At 43.3% G+C, this 19,469-nt stretch overlaps 1 protein-coding gene across 1 annotated transcript in view; it reads right to left on the bottom strand.

The window, feature by feature from the left end:
* POC1A (POC1 centriolar protein A) overlaps positions 1-19,469 on the bottom strand; it is a 95,118-nt gene that overhangs the window by 31,985 nt on the left and 43,664 nt on the right. The window lies entirely within an intron of this gene.

Below are 19,469 nucleotides of genomic sequence, written 5' to 3'. Positions count from 1 at the left end.
TAGCGTGGACTTCTGCTTGTTTATGAGCAGTCCCAGCCTGCTGCACATAGAGCAAGTGAGGGTCACGCTGTTCTGCACATGGGACCTGGACCTGCCCTTGATTAACCAGTCATTCAGGTAAGGGAAGATCTGCACACCCTGGCGTCTCAGGTGGACAGCCAGTACCGCTATGCATTTGGTGAATACCCTGGGGGACGATGAGAGACCAAAGGGCAGGGCTGTAAATTGGTAATGGGAACCAGCCACCATGAAATGGAGGAAGCGTCTGTGGTTGGGAAGGATAGACACATGGAAGTGTGCACCCTCCAAGTTGAGGATCCAGGGAAGGGATAATGGAGGCTAGGGAGACCATGTGAAACCTGAGTTGTTTGATGTATTTGTTTAGACGACGCAGCTCTAATATGGGTCTCAGACCCCCCCCCCCCCCTTCGCCTTGGGGATGAGGAAGTACCTCGAATAAGAACCCCTTCCCTCTTTTGTCTTGGGGAACCATTTCCACCGCTCCCAGGTTGAGGAGGGTGACCACCTCCTGCAAGAGGAGTTGCTCATGAGAGGGGTCCCTGAAGAGGGACGGAGGGAGAGCGTTGTTGGTGGGGTGGGGGGGAAAGGGAGAAGGGTGATGCAAATTGTAGGGCATAGCCCCGAAGAACTATCCTGAGGACCCAACGGTCCGACCTGATGCTTGCCCATTCTACATAGAAGGTCTTAATCTGTCCAGGAAGGGGCGGGGCGGATCCAGGGAGATAGTAGGGGCGCCACCCTTGGGTGCACCATCGAATTGTCCTTTTTGATTGCCCGACCCCTTGGGGGGCCCCTGTTGGGAGGCTGAGGACTAGCTAGGGGGCTGATTCCGCCTTCTAAACCCCCTATTTCTGTCACTGCCCCTGTTGGGCTGGAAAGGCCTAGGCGGGGGCCGTGGTTGCTGCCACCTGGAAGTCTGGGGCATGTACAGGTCCAGTGAGCGGAGCGTGGCCCTGGAATCCATGAGGCCATGCAGCTTAGCATTGGTCTGGTCCGAAACAGGCCTGACCCATCAAAGGGGAGGTCCTGAATAGACTGCTACACCTCCTGCAACAGCCCTGAGAACTGCAGCCATGAGCAGTGTCTCATGGCGATGGCGGATGCCATTGCCCTACTTGCAGAATCTGCCACATTGCTGGACGTTTGCAATGCCGCCCTAGCCACTGTAATCCCTTCGTCCAGGACAGTGGTGAAGTCTGCAGCCTGGTATTGGGGCAGGGCCTCAGTGAGCTGCCTGAGGGAGTCCCATAAGTTAAAATTGTACCTGCCCAGCAGGGCCTGGTGGTTGGCAATCCTGAACTGTAGGGCTGCTGTTGAATAAACCTTTCTCCTGAACAAGTCTAGTTTCTTATTGTCCTTGTTTTGGGAGTGGACCCCTGATGACCCCGTCTGTCCCGCTGGTTGGCCGCATCCACCACCAGGGTTCCCGGGGCCAGGTGGGTGAACAGAAACTCAAACCCTTTAGGACATAGTACTTTTTCTCAGCCCCTTTAGATGTAGGGGCAACAGAGGCAAGGGTTTGCCACAGGGCCTTGGCAATTTTAAGGACCCTGTCGTGGACAGGTAGAGCCACTCTTGCTGGGGCATCTGCCCCCAGCACATTGAAGAGGGTATCCTCTTCCTCCTCCAATTCCTTAATCTCCAGATTTAGGTTAGAGGCCACCCCCTTGAGCAGCTCCTAATGCACCCTAAAAATCTTTCAGCGGCGCCATGTGGTCCCTGAAGGCTGCCTCATCTGGGGAAGAGGAGAAGCACTCCCAAGGCACGACCTGTGGCTGTTTCCCCACCTGACAACGGGGTGCACCCGTGGAGGGTCCCCTCCCCTGGGTCCGAATCCTCAACCGAGGAATGATCCTCACATCCCTTTTCCAGAGCAGGGGACACGGGCTGAACCCCTGATGACAGCAGTCTGTGGCCCCGGCCCTATCTAGAAGCCCCATGAGCCCCAATAAGGCCACTGGCTGAGGTGTGTCGTGGGGGCAATCGGCTGCCCTTACGGCTGTCCCGACAGCTGACCCCCTTGTAGGATCCCGAGCCGCTGGAGAGGTGGTGCCAAGACCCTCTCTAGCCCTTGGTGCCGCTCGCTGCTGGAGACCGCCCTCTCGATGTCCCCAACGCAGAGGACGACGAAGACCACTTCCATCTCCGCGACCGGTGTCAGCGGGTAGAGAAGTGCTCCGAACAGCTCGATGAGGACGAACGCCGTCTCAATACCGACAACTTTCAGTGCCGCTTGCCCTTCGGGGAACGGGAGCGGTGCTGCTGGGAGCTTCACAGTACCGAACCCGACTCCGGTGACCGGGCACTGCGTCCACTTGAGGGTGACCGGGTTCTACGCTGCGCTGGTGTGGGCAAACTCCTCAGTGACAGGCTCCTCGACAATGACCGAGTTCTGCGCTGCTTCATTGCAGACAACCTCCTCGGTACCGGGGATCAAGAACTTGAACCGTCCCCGTACCGCGCTGTGGGCCTCGAGTGGTGCCACCTTGCTGGCACTGCCTCCGGCGTCGGGGACCAGCTTCGGTGCCGAGAGGAAGGTCGGATCGACGAGATAGACTCGGAGCGACTGTTAGGGGAGTGTCCACGCTCTACTCCCAATGGCCGTCCAGCAGGAGACTTTTCCATCCCTGCTGGGTGTCTCCACCGCCCTTCGGGAGGTGGGGGGGTAACAGACGGACGACCCAACGCGGGCTTGCCCGGGACACCAGCCCTCTCTCCCTCGGCCTGGGGGGAGAGGGCGCGGAGGTGGCGTAGGCAAGGCCATCAGGGCTCTTGCGGCTAGGAAAGCCTCCTGTGTCGACGGCGTTGGCGGGGCATTGCCCCACTCCCAGGAGTCGGGGGAGGCTCCCTGCTCGAAAATGCAGGCACCGGAGGGGACTCGATGGGCCGTGGCTGGTGCATCTCCGTACTCAACCCTGCCCTTACCGGCGGCACAGGGGGGTGTCCGTGCTCCGTGCACTGCCACTTCTTCCTCAGCGCCAGGGATGCCTCTCGGCGCCACGTTGCTGTCGGTGCCAGGGGTGCACTCTGTGCTGAGGAGACGCTCGACGCCGAGGTGGATCAGGGCAGCTCAGAGGCCAGGCAGAGCGCTGCCTCCATTAGTACTGGTTTTAACCTGATGTCCAGGTCTTTTTGGGTCCTTGGTTTAAAAGTCTTGCATATTTTGCATTTATCTTTCCTGTGTTGTTCCCCCAAGCACTTAAGGCAGCATTCGTGGGGGTCACTGAGAGGGAAAGCCTTCCCGCAGGAGGCACACAGCTTAAAGCCAGGTGACCCGGGCATGGCCCGGCCACCCTAAGCCCCTCAGGGCTTCTAACCTATCTTCTAAACTAACACTATTTAACAGTACTTAACTATTTAACTATACTAAGGTAACAACAACAAAGGGGAATGGTACTTGCGAAGAACAAGAGTCGTTCCAACAACCGTCACGGGTGGAAAGAAGGAACTGAGGGGGCGTAGGGCCGGCAGTGCCTCATATACCACGGCATGTGTGCGGGGCTCCAGGGGCCACCAGAGCCAGCCCTACGGGATCTGCTAAGGGGAAAAAAGTTCCGGGAACCATTCACAGTGGCGTGCACTCACCTACAGTGGAATGGACATAAGCAATCACTCGAAGAAGAACAATGGTCTCAATCTTGGCTGTTAATATCTATTAATCTTCATAGGGTTTAAATCGATCACTCAATGAATCTTTGCAAGTAAAAGATGATGCAGCCCATTTCCTGCCTTTGGGGAGACGAGGTGGAAAAAAGCGTGAGTAAACAATTTGAGGTCAGGGAAGACTATGAGAATGCTACAATTCAAACTAAGAGGGAAGCATAAAGCTTGGGCATGCCTCTCCATCAACAGAGTAAACACAGCTGAGGAGTAAACACAATACTCTCAGAAAGGAGTAGATTAAAAGGTGGGGAACACTATAAGCTTGTGAAAAGATCGAGTGTTTTAGTTGGATACCAAAAGCTAAGAGTTCACAAGAGACTAGAAGGCTGTTTCAAGATACTGTACCAATACAGTTTACATAAGCAGATTTTTAAAGGCATTTTTAGGTATTGCTGCGCTTAGCGTTGCAATGCTTTACTGATTTAGGGGCTTGTCTCATTTTCTTTCCTTGCTCTGATACAGTTTGCAATGAAATGTACATACCTTGCTCGCGCTGCATCTGAGATGATGCTTCATGAAGAGCACAGAGCATTTTCTTGTTTGTCTCATTCTGTTCAGGTAAATTCAGGATATCTTTCTAACAGCCAAGATGCAAAATGACTCCCTCCTTAAATTGTGTCTTGTCTACAGCAAGAAGGCTGGTGCTGCTGCTAAGATTTATTTTGGTGTTTACACTAGCTAGTGGTCACAATAGTGGGACTCTTTCCTCCTACATACCCACTCCCCAAACACTCAATTTAGTGCTATGAATGGTCCCAGACTAACAGCCTTCACAACTCAGTCACTATACCTCCAAAAGAGATACAGAACTTACACTGTAATGCAAACTTCCACAACCAATATGTCTCAATTCTAACCTAGAAGGACCTGTGCTAGAAGACAGGTCTGTTTATACGCCCTTTCAATCACATGCCTCTCTCCTGGAGGCTGCTAAAAGTTGCCATTAATTGAATTAAACCGTTGAAAATCCACAATCTCAACTTTTAGAATAATTTCTCTAGAAAACTTTGAGCACCTTGTTGAATATAAAAAAATTACCTATTGAATGCTTAAAAAAATTATCAGTTCTCTTAAGAGCAGAATAAAAGCAGTCATCTCTCACAAAATGAAATTTCTAATTTGTTGACGTAAGGCTCCTAATCAAAAGGTAAAATATCAATTTCTATAGCTATGAGTAAATATTTCATGCACTTTGGCTAAGTCTATATGCTAAGCTATCATACAGTCAATGAAATTGGTAGTAAAGACCCAGGTGTCATTTCCAATTTGTAAAAGGTTACATGTATACACACAAAAAAAAAAAAGTTTACAGATAAAAATGCAGTTTTAAAACTCTGTAATTTAAGGTACATTTGCACTCACTGTGCTCTGCCCCACAACTGGAATGCCACACAGATTCAATACATGTCAGTAGGAATAAACTCAAACTAAATAACAATTGCATTTTCCTAAGACTACATCTAGTAGCAACAGAATTCCTTTAAAAATAAAAAAAAATTAAAAAAAATAAAATTAAAAAAAAGTGGCATCTGACACCTTGGCAATATGGAAGCTCCAGGCTAAGTGACTCAGACACATCATTTACAGATAAATATTTTCCTGTAACGCTGATACATGACTCTGGAACTGTTGGGATCTACCTAGCAGCCCCCTTTAAAGAAAAGGGAATATGGAAAGATAAGGTTGTTCAGGAACAAGTGCCTCAAGAACTTTACAGCTAAAGGTTGCATGTGCTGTGACATGTCAGTGCCTTCATGTCTGGTGAAAGAATGCAAAGCACGAATTATTGCACTGCAAATCTTAACCTGTATCATGGGAATCCTCTTTCTCAGCCAAAGATGAACACAAAGACCTGACATTGAAAGGATATTGCTTATGTTTCTGTAATGCTTATGAGTAGAAATCTTAGAAAGTATTTGTTTCCAGCAACCTTAGAGATAGTTTGTTTTATTTTGTTAATGTTTGCACTATTGATTAATGTTACTGCTTTTCACTGAACTATTTCAATAAGATGTAGTCCTGTATTACCAAATGTTGAGGATGTTTAAGAACTGAACTTGCAATTCTCTAATTCCATCATCTTCAAAAAGAATGAACCCAAGTGTGAACATCCATTATGCATTCTTTTTATTTAATTAAAAAAACTCTTTGGAGAAGATATTAATCAGCAAGGGTGGGAAATAAAAACTTAGGAAAAAAGTGAAACCATCAGATTTTCATAATTAGACTTCACTCAACCCTGGCAATGGTTCTTTAAGCATCACAGCTTGTCAGATACTACAGTTTAATACTGAGCAGTAAAAAGACTTGGAGGAATTGAAGATAGCATATTAAAACTATCTGCACAACATTTGTGTAAGTATTGCAAGAAAGGTCTGCCACACATTGCATACTTATCTGTTAACATGCTGACAGAAGTTCTAGTGCTCTACAAAACTTTTAGAGGTCTTTGATCCTTTACTGCAGAGGTTTCCAACAGGGGGTACGCATACCCCTGAGGGTACTTCAGAGTACCACAAGGGGTACATTGGGAACTGTAGCCTGCCTCCCCGCTGGAAGGAGAGACTAGGCGGGAGCCTGCAGCCTGCCTCCTGGCTGCATGCTGGGCAGGAGGCTGGCCAGAACCAGGTGCCATGTGGCAGGTAAATGTGGGGGAGAGCAGCAGGTGAGTGTGGGGGCAGGGGGTTGCGGAGCCCGGCCAGAGCCAGGTGCTTTAAGAACTACTGTTTGGTACCGTGGTAACATCAGGTAGAGTGAAAACCAAGAAGGAGTACTTCAGGTGAAACCTTGAGACCGTAAGGGTAAAGTTTCTAAAAAAGATTGAAAACCCCTGCTTTAACGCACACACATTTTGAAGATGCACATTTTCTATAACAGAAAACAAACTACTGAGATCAACTCTAGTTTGAAAACAGAAGACTCCTCAATTTATCATAGGTGACACAGATAGTGATATCTACAGGTACGATTGCCTGAAACTTTCCATTATAAGACTCCTGTGTTCAGCTGCTTATAACGAACTGACAAGTTTTAACCATTTGAGCTGAAATTTTCCATGGTGTCTGCCTGCCTTAGGCTGAATTTTTTTAAAGTTTCAGCCATTCCAGAGAATAAGGTAAGGGAAACACGTACTTGAAGAAACAAAAATTCCATCATGTGGTATCACACTGGCACCTACAAAGGACATCAGCAGGGTTGGAACCTTTAGATCCATTGCACTGAGCTAACAGAATAACCGAGATCAGTCATAGGCTGTCATCCACTAAGTGGAGCAACATTAGAAATGGAGAATAAGACTCCCACTGCATCATTCTATAGTAATCAAACATTGCGCACTCTCTCCTATTGAATACAGTGTTTTTGGCTATTCCTGCAGAATATAGCAGGTTTTGGGGGTTTTTTTAAGGCAAGGTACAGCATATATTCACATCTGATTGTGCAGGGAATTAGCTGTAATGGGAGTTTTAGCTCCATGGAGCTAGATGAAATGCACAACAAGAGGGGATGTGACAACAAGAAGGGGGAAAAAATGCTAAAAGGGAAGTAATGAGCTGATTCCAAAATTAGAGATAGTTACTAATTTGAAAACCAAGAGGTCAGAACAGAAAAAATACATCTGACATATGAGTAATTCAGGAAGAATTTACTTACATAAAGAATGACTGGATAATGGAATGAATGCTGCAGTTAGCAATGAGACAGACCACTGGGCAAATGTGGAAAAGAAGAAAAGGGTACAAAACGCTACACAGATTTAGCTATTAGTAAAATGAGAGAGGTAGATTTGGAGAGTTTATAAATCACAAATCTTACCCTTCTCCAGAATACTAGGCAAGGGTGCCTGCTACCTCGATTACTTTTTGATTTGGCTCTTGAGCCCCTGGCAGTAGCTCTATGGGCTCATCCAGATACCCGAGGCATACAACTTCGTTCCATGGAATATAAATTAATGTTATATGCAGATGATGCTCTTTTGTATATATTCAAAAGAGAAACCACTATTCCAGCTCTCCTATCTCTAATTCAAAGATTCAGAGCAATAGCTAGTTATAAACTATATTGGAAAAAAATTGAAACTATTGGAAATCTCCTGGTTATCATGTAGCAGGACTTTCTCTCAATGGAACTTCCATGGGCAAACTGATGCAGTTAAGTACCTAGGTATAAAAGTACCAAGAAACATGAATGAACTAGTGCAGATAAACTTAGATCCTGTTTTTTCTCATATAACTAGTGTTACAAATAGGTAGCATCCTCTCTCCCTGAGCCTGTGGGGAAGGATCAATACAGTAAAAATGAATATTCTGCCTAGGCTCCTCTGTATTTTAAGTGGTCTATCTGTAAATATCCATTTGATTCCAGAAAATGTAACAACATTATCAGAGTTTTTCTGTGGGGTCCAAGTCAACCCCCATGACTACCATTTAAAAAACTTCAGCAATCTTTAGTTTGGGTGGGGCTGGGCCTGGGCTTCCAAACCCACAAAATTACTATTATGCTTTTATTGTGTCAGATGCCAAATTGGTTCCAGCATGCTAACACCAGTATTCCGCATGGGTGGAAACTGAATGGGTACTGATGTTCCCTCTGGAGTTTGTCTGATGGAGAAAAATAAGGTGTCTACTGTGGTGGCTATGTAAAGGGTCTGGGCTATCCTAGCTAAGAGGTACCAATTTCATCCTTGCCCTTATGCAGTAGTAACCCAGATTTGCAAATGGGGGGAGGGGGGAGAGGGAGGGATAATTTGGAGGAACTGGCTGAGCAAGATTCATATGGATTTCCCAATTAGTCATGGATGAGGACTTGGTCTCTTTTCTAACACTTAAGCAACTACATGACCTGCCAATCTCAGTGGAAGGCAGTGCTTACAACTACAGTAGAATCTCAAAGATAAGAACACCAGGAGTTACAAACGGACCGGTCAACTGAACACCATGTGAAACCGGAAGTAAGCAATCAGGCAGCATTGGGGGTGGGATCGGAGGGGCGGGGAGGTGTTAAGGCAAATACAGTACAGTTCTGCACTATACCGTGCCTGTATTGCATCTTAAAGGTTGGCATATCTAGGTTTCCTGTCCCCAACTCCACTTGCCATGTGAGAGGCAGCCACTTACAGGTAGAAGGTGAAGACGCTGAGGTTCACAGCCCCTGCTGCGAGCCCAAGGCAGCCTGACTGGAGCATATAGAGCAGAAGCACCCCCACTTTCCCTCAGAAAGGGAACAAAAGCTTGGGAAAGACTGAGCTGCTGCTGTTGCAGCCAAATCCTGGCCTGGAGTGGGAGCCAGAGGCTGCGCTCTGGATGAGTTTTAAAGCGACACAGCCTGTGCACCAATGTGGCCCAAGTTTTGCCTGTGGCTGCACTCTTGGGTCGTGGCTGCACCTCTGGAAGTGCAAGGGGAAAAGGAGGGAGAGGCGCTGGCAGCAGGTTGGCGCCAACCCTTTGCCACATGCTGCCTCTGGAGCGCAGTGGGAAGTGCACAAAGCAGGGTGAGTCCTGGGGAGAGGCAGCTGAGGGCTGGGGCTTGTAATGCCAAGGGTGCAGGGCAGGCCTCCCCAGGTCAGCCCAAAGGCAAGAAACAGGAATATGCAGGGAGATGCTTGCAAACCAGGCAGTGCTGCCAGGTGCCACCTTTGCAGAGATCTCTCCCAGCCTCAGCTGGAAGAGACTGACTGCAGGGTACTGTACCATAATGTTTTGTTCAGAATTACGAACATTGCAGAGTTACGAACCACCTCCATTCCCGAGGTGTTTATATCTTCGAGGTTCTACTTTAAAACACTTGATAATGCATCAATTTTCTCCAGATGCCTATTTCTAGGACTTCCAGAAGTCCCAGAGTTACTGAGAACCTTGGAAATACTTCATAAACTCCACAAGCCCATGTTGACTATGTATGTTTTACTAAGGAAAAGGAAACTCCATTAGTCTAGTGTTTTTATGGAAGCACTGGAGGAGGAGCTATGACAACCCTTAAAAGAACCTCAGTGGCAGAGCATATTACAAATGGTTCTGGGGAGCTCAGGCTACAACGCAAAAGATTCTATTCAAAATGTACTGGATGCCACAGAGGTTGTACAAAATGGGGGCCTTGTTTTCTGATATTTGTATTTGACTCGTATGGTTGCAAAAATTCATATCTGAAGAGGTAAAGCCCGCTTCCTCTGCCATCACTGCAGTGATAATCTTACCTTCTGCCATGCCCCTCTTCATACTCTGACCTCTTCACATGTTTTAAAAAAAAAAAAAAAAAAAAAAAAAAAGCCCCAAGACCATGTCTCACTTTCCCATAGTATGTGAAAAACTTTCCCCATAGCAAAGGTTTCACATATGGTCCTAGATCAATCGTGGCAAGCATCAGACAAAAGGCAAGGCTTCCAGAAAGTTAAAATCAGCAGAAAATACAAGTTTACATACTAAATTCCACCTCAGTGTTATTTAGTGTAGCTACTGCACTGCAGTAATATCACATGCTTCAAAATTCAGATTCTAACATGCCTAAACAAAGGCTGATATTTAAACTTCAGAAAAAAGTCTTTAATATATTGAATTTTCCTTATTTTCATGTGTCCGAAAAGTTATATTTACAAACTTAGCTCACAAACCACAATCTTTGTTCACCATCACCCTTTTTAGCATACAAATACAGATAAATATCTGAGCAGTTTCTAAATGCTAATGTGATATCAATTGTTCAGCATTTGTTCTTCAAAGAATTTACCATACAGTCTTCCTAGAATCTGGCAAATAGTACCCACAAATATATCACATAATGAAATACATATGCTAGTAAATTCATGTCAATGATAACTATGTTGGGGAAATACCCCACCATCAATATGCTCACCAAACAGAAGATGGCCCAAAAGAAGATATTACCTCACCCACCCGGTCAATCACATTTAAACGAACACATTCAGGTCTTACAAGCCCAAGTTACATGTGCCAACTTTGATTTTGTTCACACAAGACAAGATAGAGGGAACATCATGCCTCTCCTTCACCCAGCAAAGTTTTTATGTGATGCCATTATTTGTATTATCTGTTCATTATGACCTTCTGTTCCAGATGTCAAACTTGAAATGGGCACTGAAATGGACAAGAATTCTATTTCTGAAATGAGCTGGGATATTCAAACCTTAAGAACAGAAGAACAGCCAAATTGGGTCAGACAATGGTCCATCTAGCCCAGTAACCTGCCTTCCAACAGCAGCCCATGCCAGATGCTTCAGAGGGAATGAACAGAACAGGGCAATTCTCAAGTGATCCATCCAGTCATCCAGTCTCAGCATCTGGCAGTCAGAAGCATAGAGACACCCAGAGCATGCAGTTGCATCCCTGACCCTCTCGGCTAATAGTCATTGATGGACCTATCCTCCATGAACATATCTAGTTGTTTCTTGAACCCAGTTATACTTTTGGCTTTCACAACATCCCCCAGCAACAAGTTGACAGGTTGACTGTGCATTGTGTGAAGAAGTATTTCCTTTTGTTTATTTTAAACCTGCTGCTAATAATTTAATTGGATGACACCTGGTTCTTGTGTTATGTTAAGGGATAAAGAACACTTCCTTATTCACTTTCTCCATACTATTTATATTATAGATATCTTATAATAACCTGTTAGTTGTCTCACTTCCAAGCTGAATAGCCCCAGTCTTTTTACTCTCTCCTTATATGGAAGCTGTTCCATACTCTTAATAATTTTTGTTGCTCTTCTCTGTACCTTTTCCATTTCTAATACATCTTCTTTGAGATGAGATGACCAGAATTGCATGCACTATTCAAGTTGTGGGTGTACCATGGATTTATATAGTGGTATTATAATATTTTCTGGCATCTTATCTCTCTTCTTCCTAAAGGTTAGCTTTTTTGACTGCCACTGCACACTGAGCGGATATTTTCAGACAACTATCCACAATGACTCCAAGATCTTTCTTGAGTGATAACAGCTAACTTAGACCCCACCAGTTTATATGTATAATTGGGATTATGTTTTCCAATGTGCATTACTTTGCATTTATTTCATCTTCCATTTTGTTGCCCAGACACCCAGTTTTGTTAAATCCTTTTGTAACTCTTCGCAATCTGCTTTGGAATTAGCTATTTTGAGTAATTTTGTATCATTGGCAAACTTTGCCACCTCACTGTTTACCCCTTTTACCAGAAAATGTATGAATACTCTGAACAGTACTGGTCCCAATACAAACCCTGGGGGACATCACTATTTACCTCTCCATTCTGAAGACTGACCATTTATCCTACCTTTCTTTCCTATCTTTCAACCAGTTACTGATCCATGAGAGGACCTTTCCTCTTATCCTATGATGGCTTACTTTGCTTATCAGCCTTTGGTGAGGGACCATGTCAAAGGCTTTTTGAAAGTCCAAGTACACTATATCCATTCCATCACCTTTGTCCACATTTGTTGACTCCCTCAAAAAATTCTAAGATTAGTGAGGCATGATTTCCCTTTACAAAAACCACGTTGATTCTTCCCCACTATACTGTATTTATAGGCATGTCTGATAAATCTGTTCCCTACTATAGCGTCAACCAATATGCCTTGTAAAGAAGTTAGGCTTACTGGCCTATAATTGCCAGGGTTGCCTCTGGAGTCTTTTTTAAAAACTAGTGTCACATCAGCTATCATCCAGTCACCTGGAACAGAAGCTGATTTAAGTGATAGGTTACATACCACAGTTAGTAATTCCGCAATTTCATATTTGAGCTCCTTCAGAGCTGTTGGGTGAATACCATCTAGTCTTGGTGATTTATTTCTGTTTACATTTACCAATTTCTTCCAAAGCCTCTTCTACTGACACCTCAATCTGGGACAGTTCCTCAGATTTGTCACCTAATTCCTCAGGTGGGAATCTCTCTCATATCTTCTGCAGTGAAAACAGATGCAAAAAATTCTTTCAGCTTCTCTGCAACGGCCTTGTCTTCCTTGAGTGCTGCTTCAGAACCTAGATCGTCCAATGGCCCCACTGATCGTTTGGCAGACTTCCTGCTTTTGATACACTTAATTTTTTTGCTGTTAGTTTTTGAGTAGTTTACTAGTCGCTTTTCAAATTCTTTTTTGGGTTGCCTGATAATATTTTTATATTTGACTTGCCAGAGTTTATACTCCTTTATTTTCCTCAGTAGGATGTGACTTCCAATTCGTAAAGGATGCATTTTTGCCACTAACCACTTCTTTTACTCTGTTTAGCCATGATGGCATTGTTTCGGCCCTCTTAATATTTTTTTAATTTGGGGCATACATTTAATTTTGAGACTCTATTATGGTGTTTAGAGGCATTTCCATGCAGCTTGCAAGCATTTCACTTGTGACTATTCCTTTTAATTTCCATTTAACTGCTCTCTCATTTTTGTGTAGTTCCCCTTTTTTGAAGTTAAATGCTAATGTGATGGGCTTCTTTGGTATTCCTCCCTCTCCCCACAAAGATGTTCAAATTAAATTACATAAAAGGTTATGGTCACTATAACCGAACTGTTCAGCTATATTCACCTCTTGGACCGGATCCTGGTGCCCCACTTAGGACTACATCAAGAATTGCCTCTCCCCTTGTGGGTTCCAGGGCTAAATGCTCCAAGAAGTAGTCATTTAAGATGTCTAGAAATGGCCTCTCTACATCCAGTCCTGAGGTGACATGTACCCAGTCATTACAGGGATAGTCAAAATTCCCCATTAGAGAGGCTATCAAAACAGAAAACCCAGTAATAATCTCCCTGAGCATTTAAAAACCATCACCACCATCCTGGTCAGGTGGCCAGTAGTATATTCCTTCTGTTATTATTCAAGCATAGAATTTCTATGGATAGAAATTCTATGGTACAGTTTGATTCATTTAAGATTTTTACTATATTTGACTCTATGCTTTCTTTCACAAGTAGTGCCACTCCCTCACTAGCACATCTTACTTTATCATTCCTTTATATTTTATACCCTGATTTACCATGTCCCATTGCTTATCATTGTTCCACCAAGTTTCTGTGATGTCTATCAATATCATCATTTAATACCAGGTGCTTAAGTTCACCCATCTTAGTACTTAGACTTCTAACATGTGTATATAGGAACTTTTAATATTTGTCATCAAGATTTAGTTGTCTGCTTTCATGTGATATAACTGAATGGGACTCTCATTTGACTGTTTCTCTTCAATTCCTACTTGTACTTCATCAAATTCTATCCTCTCTTCTTCACTAGAATATAGAGAATCCCAGCTAATAGATCCCCCACATGGGATGTGTCGGTCCGAACCACGTGCTTCTCTGCACCAGTCATCTTTCCCCCAGACCTTAGTTTAAAAACTCCCCTATGACCTTTTTAATTTTATATGCCAGCAATTGGGTTCCATTTTGGTTTAGGTCAAGACCATCCTTCCTGTATATGCTCCTCCTTTCCCAAAAAGTTCCCCAGTTCCAAATAAGCCTAAAATCCACCTCCCTTCACGATCTCTTCATCCTGCAGTTCTGCCTTTCTAACTGGCCCTGTGTGTGGAACTGGAAGCATTTCAAAGAATGCCATCATGGAGGTCTTGGACTTTAATCTTTTACCTAGCAGCCTAAACTTGGCCTCCAGGACCTCTCTCCTACCTTTCCCTATTTCATTGGTAACTATATGCACCATGACCACTGGCTCCTACACAGCACTGCACATGAATCTGTATAGATATCTCTAGAGATCCACAACCTTCACTCCCAGCAGGCACTTCACCGTGTGGTTCTCCAGGCATCACAAACCCAGTTATCTATATTTCTAAAGATTGAACCCCTATTACTATTGCCAGTATCTTCCCAATCACTGGGATTACTTCCCCGGGAGAGGTACTCTCAGTGCAGGAAGATTCCAGGATCTTGATTGCTCACAAAAAAAAAAAAAAAAAGGGGGGGGGGAGAGAGAGAGAGAGGAGGGAAGCAGAGTAATTTGGAGGTGCATACCTGACATTGCAAAGAAGCCTAGGTCCCTAGCAGTGTTTCCCAACCTTTTTGAGTGAAAGCCCCACTAGTTAACACTAATAAAACACGCCCCTTCCCCCCACACACACTGGCCATAAACACATAACCCCTATAAACACTTATAATGATAACACTAAATTACATAAATAATAAGAAGTTATTCTGACCCAAGTGAGAAGCTAAACCTTCCTTGGGGCAGATGCCACCACATGCCCCGTATGGCCCTGCCTCTTCCCATCCCTCATGGACAGAAGATTATGGAGGCAGCGGGCACTGGTGGGGTGGCCGGGGCTGCTCCATGCCCCCACCAGCGGATACAGATCTTGGAGCAGCTGTGACCAGCCAGTGGAGGGCTCAGGGGGGCAGTTCCTCTGCAGGGTTTGGGGAGAGGGATTGCTGCTCCGCTGCGGCCAGCACAGGGCTCAGGGGTTAATGACCTCAATATTACTGAAGCCGCAAGGACCCCCTGTAATCTTTGGTGCCCCCCAAAGGGGGTCATGCATCCCAGGTTAGGAACCATTGAACTAGCTGATATCTTATAAAGCTCTATCTTATAAAAGATGCAGCAATTTTATTATCCCTCCCTCCCTCCCAGGATCAGAATGGAAATCATGTTTAGATCAAGTTCCATTTTGAGTCCACCACCCTTGATATGTCAGGCAAATCTAAAGTAGTCTGTTGCAAAGAATAGTAGGAAGATAGAAGAGTCATATGTAACCTAACACACAATCATTCATTCCTTCTTATATCCATCACTCATGTGCTAACCTGTCTCATCTCTCTCAAGGAGGCTGTCAAAAGAGTTATCAGGCATATGCTGAGTTTTTATTTACATCAGCTCTATTTTGGTCAGTATATATATTTTCACAAAGGTTAATAAAGTACCAGAACTTTGTAGCACAAACTCTCATTAGGAAACATTTTATTTTTTGATTTAAGTGAAAGGCAAAATGACACAGGAAGTACTCTAGTACAATGCCTAAGTGTATCCAGAGTATTGGTAAGGAATAATTGACAATAGCCCTTGAATGGAAAACAAAGTAACAAGGTTAAAGGAATCTGCAGTCAACTTTTAAAAAATAAACATTCTTAGTACAATCATGTGGCATTGGTGGAAAAAAGATTAAGCAACTTCCCTTTTCAGTGGGCAAAGTTATTTTCTTAATCATGAAATCAAAAGCCACTTATGAGAAAAACAAAAACTGCAATTCTAAGGTTTGATTTTGTAAAATTTTTCAGGGGTGGATTGAACACAAGGATGAGAGGAGGAAGGAAACTATTACCTCTCAAAATCATAACAAAAAACTTAACTGCAAAATATCTTGTTTTTAAACCACTCTATTTTGCCTGAGACAAAATACAGCCCTTATGTACAAAGAAGTCTGAACATACCTCAGTTTTAATGCCTGCAATAAACTGGAGTTACAAGAAAGTGCTTTAAAAAAAAAACTGATTTTACCTTTTAAAAAAAGTATCTGAGAATAGCATTTAAAGTAAAAAGTTGTCAAACTTATGTGCAAGTGCAGTGTTATGGAAACTAGGGCTCAGTGTTCAAGCTATTTACATCACTTAAAATAATAAATCAAACCACCTCCAGAATCATTAACCTCTTTTCAACAGCCATACCTGCTATGCTTTACAAGTTATTTCACATACATTTTAAAGCTAGACAACCCATTGAATTTAAATCAGTGTTTGGGCTCTTCTCAAGGAAAAATGTGTTTATAACCATCTCTTCCTCTTACATTCCAGCCTATAATAGGAAAAGTATGGATTGTTAAAATGAAATATTCTTAGCAACCCAATGTATATCAGGATACTGAAAACTGAGGCTATTGGACATTTTTATTTTGAAACAAAAAAGGGTCTATATTTTGACTATATGTAGCAAAACCATTGATAAAGCACTTTTATAGGTCCTGCCTTCACTGTAATTATAACCATGTTGCAATTCACCTGTTCACAGTATGATTGTGCCCCAAACAACTTAACATAGCTAGTGTGTTTGCCTGTGTAGACAAGACCACGTTACAAGCATGGTAAGAACAGTGACAACTCTGAGAAGACCACGAGTCATATCCTGTCACCACTGTAGTCAAGGGAGTTTTGCTACTGATTTCAATTGGCCAAGATTTCACCCCATGCTCCACTGTGTCTCATCCACATGGCAACACTAGAACATATTTTAACCAATTCCCATGATACAGCAGAAATTACACTGTGGATGAGATCACAGTGATGTGGAGTCGAAGTCCCGAACTGTTTAATTGGACTATCAATTCTCAGACTGTGTCAGCTAGCGTTTTTCTTAACTTTCACTCTTACTAACCTCCACACAGTTCTACCAATAGTGCTAGTATGGAAAGGCACCTGCGTGTTTTCAAGCAACATGTCTTCTAACCTTGGTCATGGCAAGTCTAGAAGACACAGTGGTTAAACATCACGCAAGTGCTCCCACAGTTCTTCCCACATGGTGCAAAGGTGTAACATTTTTTTTAAAATGTCACAAGGCCTCATACTGAAATTTCACTCTGCATCTAGTTATGCTTCACTCCAGTATACGCAATCTCCACTGGGCTAATATTTTTGGAACATATAGGTGTTATGCCGCTTTCCTTGGAAGTGTTACTTCCCCTTGCTCCTCTGACCATGCTGAGCACAGAAGTCTTCAGTGTCTCATGAGAAATAAAGGAACCAAAATGACTACAACTATTCTTAACATGGAGTGAAGATTTCATCTTCCAGAAGCAAGCATGCACACAACAACAGCCAGCACTACCAGTGGCCATTGTAACTCCAAGAGGGGGAAGAGTAATAAGAAGGGAGATTCTGCCTGGTACGCCTGCTTCTTTTGCAGTGAAACACTGTTTGAAAGGGCAGCAGGGTTGGGGGTGGCAGGACAACTGAAATTAGGGTAGAAATTAATAGTCTAAAATAGTCTAGTCCAGCGGATGGCACTGTCGATTTTTGTGACATGCAGAGTTTTGGTGTTAAAATTATTGAGGTGTAAAGAAAAAGGAGAACATTATTTTATCCAAAAACAGTTAAGGATTCTTGCCTCCTACCCTTTTGGGGCACCTCACTCTCTTCCCATCTAGCATCCTTTTGCTCTAATACCTCAGTTTATTCTGACTTCTCTTTTTACAGAATGTTCAGCATTCTAAGGGCACCAATCTGAAATAAATCAATCAACTTGAACAGCAACTCTGTATGTATTACAAAATACTAATACTAAAGAACAGCTACAATAGTCCCAATTCAAATCAAATTTCATACTTTGGCAAAAATCTTCTGTCAACTTTATAGACCAGGAAGTTGATCACTTAAAAAGGTATATTGTGAGTTGTATGTTCCAATAATTAGTTCGCTAACAGAAATTTATAATGGACATATCAAAATGCCATTAGCATAGCAGCACTACTGAATGCTACTGTACATGACAGATATGCTAAAAATGTATGAGCAATATCCACAAAAGACAGTTAAGTTTACATTACATTTATTTACCAAATATATCAGACAGAATAAATTTACTTCCATTGTATTTAGTAGCCTTAATAGGTTACACTTGTAATAGCCACATTCTCATTAGTCTAGTGGGTTAGCAAGATGTTCACTAATACAGTCAAAATCCAAATACATATTTTGGGTTACTCATAACCCAAGGAAAGGATTTGAACCAGTGTTCCAGAGATTTATGGTATGTCTACACTTAACCCGCTACAGCAGCATAGCTACAGCACTTCCATGTAGACACTACCTACACTGACAAGTGGGGTTCTCCCATCAGTGCAGATAATCCACCTCCCCGAGAAATGGTAGCTAGGTCAACAGAAGAATTTTTCTGTCAATCTACCACTGTCTACACCAGGGACAAGGTCAGCATAGCGCTCTCTCTCAAGAATGTGGATTTTTCACCATCCCTAAGAGACATAGCTATGCTGATGCAAGTTCAAATGGAGACCAGCATTTAGAAATAGTGTTTTTACCTAATACACCACCTATCTGGCATTCAACATTAAACATCTGCAAAGCTTAATTTGTTAGATCTTGGCTTGTTATTAGCTTGGAAAAAACTTGTCTGAACAGATTCCATATGAGGAGAGACTAAAAAGACTGGACTGTTCACTTTAGAAAAGTGATAACTAAAGAGGATATGATAGAGGTCTATAAAATCATGAATGGTGGGAGAAAAAAAAAAGTGTTATTTACTGCTTTACAACACAAAAACCAGAGGTCACCCAATAAAATTAATATGCAGCAGGTTTAAAACAAACAAAGAAGTACTTCACACAGTGCACAGCCAACCTGTGGAACTCCATGCCAGGGGATATTGTGAAGGCCAAAAGCATAACTGCGTTCAAAAAAGATTTAGATAAGTTCTGAAGGATAGGTCCATTAGTGGATATTACCCAAGATGGTCAGGGACCCAATTCTATGTTCTTGGTCTCCCTAAATCTTTGATTGCCAGAAGCTAGGATGGACCACTTGATAAATTGCCCTATTCCGTTCACTCCCTTTGAAGCATTTGGCACTGTGGGAAGATGGGCTAGTGGGCTAGATGGACCATTGGTCTGACCTGCTATGGCCTTTCTTCTGTTCTTATGACAAAACCTATTTTCAGAACTCTGGCACAAGCCTAATGGATTTAGTCATATTTTCATAACACTAGACTTCAGTTGCTGCTAATGGTTTTGTTTTCTTTTAAATGAAACATTATCCAGATCATAGCTATATCTTTAAACACAATTCGATCAAAGAAAAGCTTTGCTTACATATTCCCTTTTTTCTAAGGCCATATTATTCATCCATTTATTT

This window comes from Emydura macquarii, unplaced genomic scaffold (genome assembly GCF_026122565.2).
Source record: "Emydura macquarii macquarii isolate MOO-44397 ecotype Brisbane River unplaced genomic scaffold, CSIRO-AGI_Emac_v2 contig_2846, whole genome shotgun sequence".
Classification (NCBI taxonomy): Eukaryota; Metazoa; Chordata; order Testudines; family Chelidae; genus Emydura; species Emydura macquarii.
The sequence above is the reverse complement of the archived record's forward strand: the minus strand, read 5'-3'. Positions and strand labels throughout refer to the sequence as shown.